The following is a 13829-nucleotide window of genomic DNA, read 5'->3' as shown; positions in this document are numbered from 1 at the left end:
CATGGATTTCAACAGTCATTCAACACCTTCACTACAATCCATTCACACACTGTGATTGTAATGGCATGATATCTTTGCCATTACAAAACACACAAAGGAGTGATTTTTATTTTGATTTTCAAAAGTATAACAAAAATTAAACAAGGCATAAACATTTAATGTGTCTTGCTATAGGTTGATCATTCAGAAATCCTTGGAGGGATCACAGAGCCCAGTCTGACCCCAAGGACCAATGAACCACAACTGCTTAATATTTTTAAATGTATTTTTAAATTTTAAAATAATTATTACACCATCCTGTCATTTTTCCTCCCAAAGTAATGGCACTAATCATCAGTCGTGACTAACCTCCTATTCATGTAGCACTTCATCTAGCAATCCGTTCTGACTAACCTCCTATTCATGTAGCACTTCATCTAGCAATCCATTTAAGTGGAAACTTTCTTCTTTAATTTCTTCTTTTATGTTTTGTAAGATAGAAGGAACAAAAAAAAAATCTCAGAGTGTAATAGATTTCTGGGCTTGCACTTTGGAGTCATGGAAATCTATATGGAATAATTCCCAAGACAGCATTTTCAAAGTTCTACCATAATAAGTAATATGTCATTCCTAGGAATTTATAGTAGACACCAGTCAGCCTCCACTGTCTTTAACCCCTGATACAGGAGTTTCTCAAAGAATATTAATTGATGGTGGCAGAATATTACATGAACTGTTTTAAGGTGAGAAGAAGTTGCCAGTCCAGGTTCGATGCACGATACTGGATGCTTGAGGCTGGTGCACTGGGAGGACCCAGAGGGATGGTACGGGGAGGGAGGAGGGAGGAGGGAGGAGGGTTCAGGATGGGGAACACGTGTATACCTGTGGCGGATTCATGTTGATATATGGCAAAACCAATACAATATTGTAAAGTTAAAAAATAAAATAAAAATAAAAAAGGTGAGAAGAAGCAAACCTGGGTAAACTCAATAGAGAAAATCGATCTTGAAGTGTCAATTCCACTTATTAAGTCAGTTATATCCTACAGTATTTCAGTAGTCCTTCAGAAGAATGTAAATGCTCTAACAGTTTTACAGTTTGGTTACAAAGACAGAGGTGAAGATTGAGGTAGAAAATAGAATGTTGCAATCTCCTTCCTGCCAAGTCCTAGGGGACCTTGATTTAATTTCTCCCACTCTTCTTCCAAGATTGTCAGTCTCTCCCACTTTACTGGCGCTCTCTCTCGCTCTCTCTCTCTCTCACACACACACACACACACACACACAGGTCTTCCTCAGCTTCAAAAAAAGTCATAGACTTAAGCAGATGCTGCTGTGGATACCATCCCGGTCTTCACCTTCCATTCACTACCAAACCCCTCCACAAATGCACATGTTTCCACGTCCTCATGATTCACTCCCTCCAAGGTGGTATTCCATTCCCCACCACTCCACCAAAACTGGAAGAAGTCACTGCAATAAGTTTTGAAATCTCTGTGACAAGTCATTCTGCTTGCTGCAGTGACCACTGGTGTGACCTGCTCCATCTTTACCAGTGTTCAGGATCCCCCCTGTCCAGGCTCTCCTCAACCTCCCAACCTTTCCTTGGCTGCTGACTCTTTTCTCCTTATACCCACTCCCTTAAGAAAGTCATCAGCTGTCACAACATCAGCTCAAAAAATCTGACCTCTCTGCTAAGGGCCACTGTTATATACCTTCACCTTTGTCTTCTCATGAGGGTTCTATTGTTGTTTCAAAAGTAGAGAAAGAAAGCTGGTATTTAATTTTTTTTTTAATTTTTCACAAGTTGAACTCTACTGATCACTTCTTCCTGAGTAAGTTACAGGTTTGTTTATGAAAACCAGAGACACAAATCTAGGGAGAGGTATGACAGGAACACATGCGTTGATGAAAAGGCTACATTTTGTGCCCCATTCACTGCCATTTGCACTGAACGTGTACTTCTCAAGAGGAGCAATGTAATGAACATGTAATTCATGTCACTGTGTATATCACAATACCCTAACTGACATATTATGCATGATTGCTATGTCTCTAGACCCCAAGACCATCCTATACTTCTGTACCTTTGAATGACGAGAACATAATCCTATGGGATACTTTCCACCATCTCAAATTCTCAGCGACATTTATCTGAAGAACAAGTGTTGAGTATCAGGTGCTGTACTAGGGGCTGGGACACAAAAATGAATGACCCACAAACCCTGTTCAAGACATCCTAATTTAAACTCATGACCTTTCTTTTCTGAAACCACAGACTGTCTTAACTTCTCACCCAAGTTAAAAATCTTGGCCTCATACTTGATTAGTTCATGCTTATTTCTCATACTGATAAATCTTCATATTGGGTTCATTTTTCACTTTAAAATGCTTGCCCTCTCCATCTATTCCTTTATGTTTCCATAACCTATTGTCACAATGCTAGTTTAAGCTCCAGACCCTGCAAGCCTGGATTTAATAGTCTCTCAGTTGCTCTTTACCATTCTACACATGCCCCTTCTTCTAACCCATGGAGTATATCATTGCCAGAATAATCATCCCTGAGAGTCCATTTAAAGATCCTTATTTCCTGCTCATCTGGCTAAGATGGGCTCTTGACTTTGTTGACCTGTCTTTATCTGTCATTCAAGCTGAGAGATTTGGTCCATTTGTCTTCTCACGGACACCTTGGGTTAGTCAATGAATTTTTAGGTGTGAAACCAAAAGCACAATTCATAAAACTTTTTAAAATCCATAAATTATTTTTGGTCAAAATTTAAAACTTTACTCTGAAAATGATTCTGTTAGGAGAATTAAGAGACAAGCTACAGATTGGAGGAAAATGTTAGCAAATCATATATCAAAAAATTAATTGTCTATGGGCTATATAAAGAACCTTCAAAATTAAACAATAAGAAAAGAACCACAATTTTTTAAATGGGCAAAAATACTTGAATAGGCACTTCACCAGAGAAAATATACAGATGGCCAAAAGACATATGAGCACATAAAAAAAAATGTTCCATAACATTAGCCATTTATGAAAATGCAAATTAAAATTACAATATGATACCATTACATGTATGCATATGTGCTAAGTCATTTCAGTTGGGTCTGACTCTTTGTGACCCTATGGACCAAACCCCACCAGGCTCCTCTGTCCATGAGACTCTCCAGGCAAGAATACTGGAATGGGTTGCCATGCTCTCCTCCAGGGGATCTTCCTGACCCAGGGATCGAACCCAGGTCTCTTATGTCTCCTGCATTGGCAGGTGGGTTCTTTACCACTGGCGCCACCTGGGAAGCCACCTACCTACTTGGGAAAGTAGCAAAAAAACAAAACACTGACAATACCAAGTATTGAGGATACAGAGCAGCTGGAGCTCTCACATATTGCTGATGGAGATCCAAAATGACCCAGGCACTCTGAAACCAGCTGGCAGTTTTTTTATAAAGTTAAAAACACACTTACCATATGATCCAGCAATCCCATTTAACCTAGAGAAATAAACACATATTCACAGGGAAAAAAAAAAAAAGCTAGCAACTTTATTCACAATCACCAATCTTTTAAAAATGTTATTGGGGTATAGTTGCTTTATGACATTGCATTGGTTTCTACTGTATAGCAAAGTGAATCAGCTATATGTAAAGTGAATCAGCTATATGTACATATTTATCCCCTCTTTTCTGGATTTCCTTCCCACTGAATGGACAGAGTTTCTTGTGTATCCAGTAGTTCCTCATTAGTTACCTATTTTATACACGGTATCAGTGGTGTAAATATGACTGTCTCAATCTCTCAATTCATCCCACCCCACACGTTCCCCTTTGGTACGCATACCTTTGTTCTTTACATCTGTGTCTATTTATTTGTAAATAAGATTGTCTATGCCAATTTTTTCAGAGTCCACTTACATGTGAAAATATACAATATTTGTTTTTCTTTTTCTGACTTACTTCACTCTGTATGGTAGTCTGTAGGTCCATACACATCTCTTCGTATGAGCCAATTTCATTCATTTTTATGAATACTCTGTTGTGAATATTCCGTTGTAAATTACTCCACAATGAGTAATATTCCACTGTGGGTGGTAAAGAACCCACATGCCATTGCAAGAGACATAATAGATGCAGGTTCGATCCCTGGGTTGGACAGATCCCCTGGAGAAGGGAATGGCAACCCATTCCAGGATTCTTGCTTGGAGAATTTTGTGGATAGAGGAGTCTGGCAGGCTACAGTCCATGGGGTTATAAGGAGTCAGACACAACTTAGTGATCAATAACTGTTTCCCTGTTTTCACAGGAAGGAAGAACAGATGAGGAGCTGCAGGAGCTAGGGCTGAGGGAAGTGGTGAGTAGAGATTGTATTAATATTAGAGAAGCTTTGTCGGTTATAGAACTGTTCTCTGTCTTGATTGGGTTAGTGATTATTTGAATCTATACATGTATTAGGGCTTTCCTGGTAGCTCAGTGTTAAAGAATCTGCCTGCAATGCAGAAGACACAGGAGACACCAATTTGATCATAGGAGACACCAATTTGATCAAGAATACCCTCTCCAGTATTCTTTCTGGAAAAACCCCTTGGACAGAGAAACCTGACCAGCTACAGTCCATGAGGTCACAAAGAGTCAGATATGACTATGCACACACACACAAACACGAATTAAAATACATAGAGGTGTATAGCAAAAGAGTTATTTTATGGTTTTTATTTTTGTGGTTATTTTTATGGTTTAACAGAATTTTAATAGCAATAAAAATAATAAAAACTTAAATTTTGTGCCTACATATAATTCTAGTGCCATCTCAATTGTTATTTAGGTTATTTAGAATGTTTTTCTATTTAAAAAATAAATGTGTTTAGTACCAGGTGATACAGATAGCGGAAAAATTTCTATGAATTTTCTTCTACAAGTCTTCCCAATACAGAGATTTGCACAGAGTTGAAAATCACAAAATACCACCCTTGATCCCCAAAAGGAAGATATCAAGATTTTCCATAAAAACTCAATATATACTTCATATCTCTAATACACCTTACTCTTTGTAAGACATTCAGTATGTATTTATTGAATACATCTGAATTAATCTACTGCAGCGACTAAACTAAATAAACAATGTAAATCGAATTTGTGGGGGAAAAAACAGGCCCTAATATACTGAGAGAGAGGCCATCACCATGGTGACTGTTTTCTAGATGCCAAAGAACCTTCCACAGTCTTCCTGGTCAGCATGTAAAAGAGACATGGATAGGACTCTTCTTCAGGATCATCCAGTGAAACTGCAGCCAAACCTGCCTGCTTCGAGATGGACATGCCTGATGGAGGCCAATGACGGGTCCACTCGCCAATCCACGGCCGTGATGAACTGAGTGAGTGGAGTCTGTGCGTGCAGTGTGTGTACAACTGAAATGTTTGCATTAGTACAACTGTTATAAACCAAAGATTTGGCTCAGGGACGTAGAGCACTTAAAAGAATGTCACTTCTTCAGCGCTCATGACAAAAACTAAAACTGTCAAAACGATTGTTAAGTCCATCACTTTTCTAGAACCCATCTGAGAGCTGAGGTTGCAGGCCACCAACGAGGCCCAAACCTAGAGATTAACAGGCTTCTCCTGGAGGGGTGAGCCATGACCACTGTTTCCCCAGAGCAGACACAACCAGACCCTCAGCCAGACCAGCCGGCAAACTGGTACAGGCTGAGTGTGAGCTGGTGAGAGACGTGGAGCCTCTGAAAACTGCAAGTGGAGGAGGGCTTGCACTTTTGCAGGCTCTTCTCCATGGACCTCAGAGGGGACTGAGAAAGCACCCTGGTCGTGGAGGTCTGACAACCAGAACAGCAGTCTCTGCTGGAGGAGTAAAACCACCCTACCAGGACCTTTCTCCCTCATCTAGCCTGGGCAACAAAAGCCTTAAGGACTCTGCGACCGTGGACTGTAGCCCTCCAGACTCCTCTGTCCATGGGATTCTCCAGGCAAGAACACTGGAGTGGGTAGCCGTTCCCTTCTCTGGAGGATCTTCCTGACCCAGGGATCAAACCCCAGTCTCCTGCATCGGCAGGCAGATTGTTTACCATCTGAGCCACCAGGAAACCCCCAAGAGAGTCAGATAGCAAATGTTGTCACCCATAGGTTGTGGGTGAAAAACTGTTGCAGTGGAGAAAAGGAACAGAAAATAATCCTTCCACCCCTAGTTTCAGTTCACCTTGGACAGACACGGGGTCTTCAGCACTAAGACTGGGGAAGTCCCTGCAGACTGAGAGGAGGTAGTTACCCTAAGCCTGGGCAAGGCCTGAGAATTCCTTCGGGATAAAGGATCACCATGTGGCTGAGCACTATGGAAACCACAGCCCCAGATACTGTGCCTGTCGAACACGGAGGTGTCACAGCAAAGAACTTCCTCCCCCACCACCAGGCTCACAACCTGAGGGATGGGCTGCTGCTGGAAGAGGGCCTGAGGCTGCAGACAGACCCTCCCCAAGGGGCAGTGCAAAGGGGGACCGAGGGCAGAGGGTGAGCAAACAAAACATCGAGCAAAAACTATCAGCAACTTGCCCTCGATGGAAACGTGAGAAGTCACTAAGGTGTCTGATGCCTGTGGGCACACCAAGGAGGGAATCTTAGGCTCATCCAAGCCCAACTCAAAGTCACACAGCTGAAATTCTAGCAGGAGGACATGTGCACACATTCCTAGGCATTTTTGTTTTTGTTCAGTTGCTCAGTCATGTCCGACTCTTTGAAACCCCGTGGATTGCAACACGCCAGGCCTCCCTGTCCTTCACTATCTCCTGGAGATTGCTCGAAATCACATCCATTGTGTCAGTGATGCCATCCAACCATCTCCTCCTCTGTCATCCCCTTCTCCTCCCACTTTCAATTTTTCCCAGCATCAGGGTCTTTTCCAGTGAGTCAGCTCTTTGCATCAGGTGGCCTAAGTATTGAAGCTTCTGCTTCAGCATCAGTCCTTCCAATGAATATTCAGGGTAGTTTCCCTTTAGGATCTACTGATTTGATCTCCTTGCTGTCCAAGGGACTCTCAAGAGTTCCAAGCTATTTTTCTCATCTCAAGAGTCTTAAACAAGGTGTCTGGCTTTCAACAAAAAATTATGAGGCATGCGGAAAGGTGAGAACAGACAACACCCGGTCAAAAATTAAAGCAATCAACAGAACAAGATTCAGGTATGGAGATATGTGAGAACTACCTGATGGAGATTTAAAATAACTCTGAGTAATGTGAAAAAGCTCTAAGAGGAGAGGAGGGCAGCATGCAAGATCTGAGGGGTCAGGTCAGCGGAGAGATGAGAAGTATAAGAATCAACCCACTGAAACGCAAACCACAGAAATGAAGCCACAGTAGATGCCTTCAGTGGGCTCGTCAGTAAACTTAACAAAAAAATCAGTGAACTTGATGAGTGATCAGCAGATATTACATAAACTGAAACACAAAGAGGAAGAAAATATTATTAGGTTGGGCAAAAAGTTGGTTCGGGTTTTTCCAAAACCAGAATGAACGTTTTGGCCAACCCAAATAAATCCCCTAGGTATTTACCCGAGAGACCTGGGAACTCGTGTCCACACAAACACCTCTCCTACCTCTATTCAGAATCACCCCAAATGATTTCTCATCTGTGAATGGAAGACCAAGGTGTGTCACCTGTTCAGCAGGTGAAGGGACTGAACTATTCACTATGGTGACAACACTGATTACTCTCCCATATATTTGCCAGTGAAAGCAATCAGACTCCGAAGGTCATAGAGTCTATGACTCTAATTTTGTAACTTTCTGGAAATGGCCCAGAGACAGAAAATAGAAGTGTGACTGCTTCGGGCCGGAGGTGGGGCCGTGCTTGTCTGCACAGAGGCAGCCAAGGGAACTTTGTGGGGACAGCATGAATTACCCTGCCTCATGCTTGTGGTGGTGGATGGCTGGATTGAAGCATCTGTCAAACCCAGAGAATTAGACACCATGACGAGTGAAGTTTATTCTAAATAAAAAGATAGCAGGGTGTATGGGGCACCTCTAAATGGAATACAAACCCTAACAAATGTTACTTATCTAACCTATGAATATGTAACATCACTACCTAATTCAGGTGGGGAAGGAAGGACCCAACCCAATAGCTTTGGAAAGCAGCATTTTGATTGAATACTATTAAGGCTAAAAACAAAAAAGTATTCTAGTTAGTAAATGTGCTCCTCATGGAGTTATGAGTTAGCAATTCTGAACCTACTTTGTGTGAGCTAGAGTAGGAGCTTGAATAAAAAAGCAAATTGTACTGTAAACCCTGAGCACCAGGTTTCTAAATGTCAGAGAAGGAATAAACTCTGTTGTATTGGTATAGGGCTGAAACGGGATTGAAAGATAGCTAGATAGACCAAAATATTACAGACAGACCAATAAAATATAGAATAAGCATAAACGTGCTTATATACACATACATGTAAAATGTGTATCTTCATCATAAGTATGTATGTATGGGGTTAATCACTGCAGATGGTGACTGCAGCCGTGAAATTAAAAGATGTCTACTCCTTAGAAGAAAAGCTATAGCCAACCTGGTGCTGGTAAGTCGCTTCAGTCGTGTCCGACTCTGTGCAACCCCATAGATGGCAGCCTACCAGGCTCCCTCGTCCCTGGGATTCTCCAGGCAAGAACACTGGAGTGGGTTGCCATTTCCTTCTCCAATGCGTGAAAGTGAAAAGTGAAAGTGAAGTCGCTCAGTCGTGTCCGACTCTTCTCGACCCCATGGACTGCAGCCCACCAGGCTCCTCCGTCCATGGGATTTTCCAGGCAAGAGTACTGGAGCATATTAAAAAGCAGAGACATTACTTTGCCCACAAAGGTCCATCTAGTCAAAGCTATGGTTTTTCCAGTAGTCATGTATGGATATGAGAGTTGGACTATAAAGAAAGCTGATGCTTTTGAACTGTGATGTTGAAAAAGACTCTTGAGAGTCCCTTGGACAACAAGGAGATCCAACCAGTCTATCCTAAAGGAAATCGGTCCTGAATATTCATTGGAAGGACTGATGCTGAAGCTGAAACTCCAATACTTTGGCCACTTTATGTGAAGAACTGACTCATTTGAAAAGACCCTGATGCTGGGAAAGATTGAAGGCAGGAGGAGAAGGGGATGACAGAGGATGAGATGGTTGGATGGCATCACCGACACTATGGACATGAGTTTGAGTGAACTCCGGGAGCTGGTGATGAACAGGGAGGCCTGGCATGCTGCAGTCCATGGGGTTGCAAAGAGTTGGACACAAATGAGCAACTGAACTATGTTACACACACAGATATGTGTATATATACATATTATCTACCTTTGTTGATTCAGATTCATGTGCCTCAATGCAACCTCCTTCACAAAGCTTCCCAGTTACAGCTCTGCAGATTCCCACGGTGCTTTATAGCTCTCAAAGCACTGATCAGATCTGTCTTATGCTTTTGTTCATGTCTTGGATATCCTTCCATAAAGCAAACTCCAAAAGGTCTTGTTTGACTTTTTTCTTTTATGACGCGCCACCACCCCACTCCCCACCCCCACCATGACCTCTTAAATGGTAGATTTCCTCAGAAAATTTACTGAATAGAAGTCATGTCAGAGGTGCCAAGATACATATCCGAATGTCTAGGGATCAACTGTGCCCTTGGGGCAGCAGTTCTCCTTAAGCTAGATTGCCAGGGGCCTTAGAAAGTCCCAAGAGCCTCTCTAGGCTTCAGTCCTGCAGCCTCGACTCTCCGCATTCTCTGTGGTGTCATCTAGTCCCAACAGCCATGGAATGAAAAGGCAGCCCTGACGACCCTGCGTGGACACCTCCAGCCTTCACTTCTCCTCGCCCTCCTGTGCCCGGCCCATCCCGCTCTCCCCCAGCTTCTGCTCCACAAGAATGCTTGTGCCACCCCTCATCCCGTTCTCCCCAGTCACCCTCTCCTGTCCATTGCTGCCAGAGCCTCTCCTGGAAACTTGTGAAGGCTTGCGAGCTGATCATCCTGTTTCGTACTCTTTACTTCAGCTCACTCTGTATATGGCAGTTAGAATGATTATTTAAAAATCTAAATCGTATCATGCATCTGTTGCCAATTCTTCAGTAACTTCCCACTGTACTTAGAATAAAACCCAGTCACTTTTTATTTATTTTCGTCCTCAAGGCTCTGCACACAACTACACACCCAGTCATGAGCCTCCTCTCAGTTCCTGAAACTCAGTTGCTTCTTTCCTTCTTCAGGGCATCAGGAATCACAGGGTACTTCCACTAAAGCAGAGCATCTTAAATCACACACTGTGAATTAGCGACTGAACAACAAGGATCAGATCTCGTCTCCTCAGTCTATTGTGGAATTCTATTTTATAAAATATAGTAAAAATTGAATACCAGAGAAAAATTATAAAGACGTTTTGGTTTTAGGTTGAACAGACATCAAGGTAGTCTATCAAATCATTACAAATGTTTTCAGATGGGCAGTCTCAATTTCTGTACAGATCGCCTTAGGGTTCAAGAACAGCTTTCTGATGTGGGCTACTAAGTTACCCTGTGTCTGTTCCATCTGCTCTTTAAGGTCACAGCTTAAATGTCATTTCCCTGATGTGTGCCCTGACCATACAGTCTAATTGGGCCCATTCCCCTCTATAATGTTTTCTATCACCACATCCTAGTTGTTTCATTCATAACACTTACCTAAATTACACACGCACGCACACGTGCGCACACACACACACGCATGCACGTTTCTCTGCTGACTGTGTTCCCTGCCTCTTCCTTGTAAATTCCAGATGGCAGGGACTGTGACCATTTTCTTTCCCTAATGCATATCAATTGCAAAGTCAAAAATGTCAAATTCTATTGGAGACTAATGGATTTCTCAGAGGCTTTCATGTGCTAATATGAAGTGTGACATTCCAAGAACAGGTTATAAAGTGCAGAGTTTCCCAAACTCATTTGCCCAAGAGACCCATTCTTAGGATGTATTCTGTGAAGTATACTATAGAAAATACTGACCTAAAGAAACATCCAGAAATCTTATTTATGCTGAAACTGCTCTCATTAGGTTATAAAATTTAAGTTGCACTGATATTTGAACTTAACCTGTCATCATCATTTCATGGGTGGAGAAAGCAGAGAACTGGCATCATACCAAAGACGTGGGGGGACGGGGCATGTGACCTTCATTTGCCCATTTTGCTCTCAGACTCCTTTCTACCTTTTCATATTCTGGGGTTAAAACACTTAAATTTCCCAGATTTCTCAGCCAGATGACTTCTCTGGACAGGTTCTTCCAAAAAGAGGTGATAGAGGAGACTGGAAAGCTGAAGGAAAAGGAACCTTTTTTTACAATTCTGCTTCTGACAGCTGTGGGTGACCTTAGGCTTCCCCAGCCTTGCAGACGCTGGCTGGTGGCTGCTGTTCTCACATCGTCCGTAGGTCCAGCCTCACAAACCGGCCACAGCCAGCCAGCCAGCTGTGCCTTCCATAGCCTTCCGTGGCTGCAGCAGCAGACAAGGGGTTTTGCAGTGGAGTGGCTCCCAGCCTACAGCAGTGACTCCTGTGAGCATCCGCCCACGTCTGGCAACACTGCCTGTTCCCTGGGGTTCCCCAGCCAAGGCTGGGAGTGACTTGCTGTCATCACTGACCCTTCATTAGTCCATCTTCCACTCTGTCAGGCCTTTCAACACTGTTGACACCAATTCCTCGTGTGAAATCTCTTCCAGCTGAAATACGTATAATGAGTTCTGACACTGACTGATATGGGGTCAGGGTGGGAAACTGTTGGGCAGTGTTGAATAATATCCCCTGAACTGGGAGAAAGAACTTTGAGAAAAGGGAGCAGGCAACTCCATAAAGTATAGCCATGAAGGTTATCATGGAGAAGTTACCTACAGGCAGGATCAGGCGGATGACAATGCATCAGCAGCTGCAACTCTGCACCTACAGAAAGGGTACAGGGGACTTGAAGGGGCCAAAGTTACAGTCCGAATCCACTAGAGAGACACATGTCTGCAGCAAAGGGAACTGGGGGCTGCTCCTCTTCCTGAGGGGTCTCATAATCATTGACCATCTGCGTCAGCAAAAGGCACCTGTCCAGTTTTCATGTCACATGAGAGCAAAGGTAAAGGTTAGTGGGGACCCACCTGTCATGGGCACATCCCTCCTGAGTTAGGCTAAAGCTAGCTCAGTGCTGCAGAGACGAGGGGGTGTGACTGGGAGCCTAAGACGGAGCTGACAAAGTACAGCCAGGGCGGTTCCTCACACAAACCGATTGCGTGAGGATAGAGAAACGTCAACTGCTGTCTGATGTCAGTATGAGTCAAGAAGCAAGCATTCAGAGAAACTTCTGGAGCGAAGCAGAACAATGAATCATGGAAACAGAAGCACGAGTGAAAACAGCTGCCCCGGCACTGATCCCTATCAGTCATGGAGTGACTTCTGCAGTCCCTTCACCGTTCTGAGCCTGACTGTCCTTGCTTCAATCCTCCACGATTGTTCCAGTACTCCAGGGTGCACAGAGGCCCATAGCCCCACCATCTCTACCAAGCCACCCAAAGCCACCCCAGCTGGATGAGCTAAGTCTATGTCAGCTGTTCACTCCGCCAACACCACTGTAGGACAGGGCCCCCAGTTCCCAACTCTCTCTCCAACTGCACCATCACGCGGAAGCCTGAGTAGACAAGCTGGAGTGGCCACTTTTCAACATTTATTAGGTACTTCTTTTGTGAGGCACTGGGCAGCGATAAAACCAGCTCATCTCATGGTGTGCAGGAGACAACAACATATACAAACAACAGTAAAGCTTAGAGGGAAGCAAGAGCCATCACAGAGATACAAACAAAGGCAACAGGAGTGGCAAGAGGGAGCAGTTAATTCTAAGGGGATCCTTTCTTCCAAAGACTCCACAGACAATTCATTGCATGTGCTAGAACACAGTTCACTCCCCAGAAAGATGGAGAGGGGTCCGACCAGGTAGGATCACCACAGGCAGAATTAGAGTATCACTGTTATGGCATCAGGAAGCTGTGCTTAGTCATGTTCGACTGTTTGCGACCCCATAGACTGTAGCCCATTTGGCTCTTCTGTCGTGGGATTATCCCATCAAGGCTATGGGAATGGGTTGCCATTTTCTCCTCCAGGGGATCTTCCCCACCCAGGGATCAAACCCATGTCTCTTGCATCTCCTGCATTGGCAGGCATATTCTTTACCACTGAGCCACCTGGAAAACTACATGAGACTTCTAAACTAAAAAAGAATGTGAAATATATAAAATATAAAATATATAAATATAGTGATAATGTTACTTGAGGAAGAAAATATTGAGCATTTCATATTATTTTTATGTCTCTGTTACCCTTAGAGTACATGTATGGTATCCCACCAGTATACCAGGACACCAAGTCATAATCAGCAAGAGGGCTACCCCATAAGAATGATACAACCAGGTCAATGGAAATGTTTTTGGAAAGAAATCATTTATGTTGAAAGACTAAAAATGCAGTTGCAAGAAAGAATGTAATAGCTCTGTGAACAATCTAGAATGAAAATGACATTTAGGTTTCCATTTATTACTGATTTGGAAGGACAGTGAAACATAATAGCTTATGGATATAAAGAATTTAGAAATATGATTCAGCCTTGCATAACAAGAAGCAAAGTCCAGAAATATATTCCAAACTGATTTAATTCCTGCATATTCCATGATCAACGAAGAAATAGTAATGCCACAGAGATTTAGAATGCCATTACATGGGAAATTAATTATGAGCATTCAAAGTGAAATGGCAGAAACACTGATAAAGTCAGCACTATTCAGAGCTATGTATAAATGAGGAACACTAATCCAGGTGAGGAAATTTT

Source organism: Bos indicus, chromosome 9 (assembly GCF_029378745.1).
Source record: "Bos indicus isolate NIAB-ARS_2022 breed Sahiwal x Tharparkar chromosome 9, NIAB-ARS_B.indTharparkar_mat_pri_1.0, whole genome shotgun sequence".
NCBI lineage: Eukaryota > Metazoa > Chordata > Mammalia > Artiodactyla > Bovidae > Bos > Bos indicus.
Note: the sequence above shows the minus strand (reverse complement) of the source record.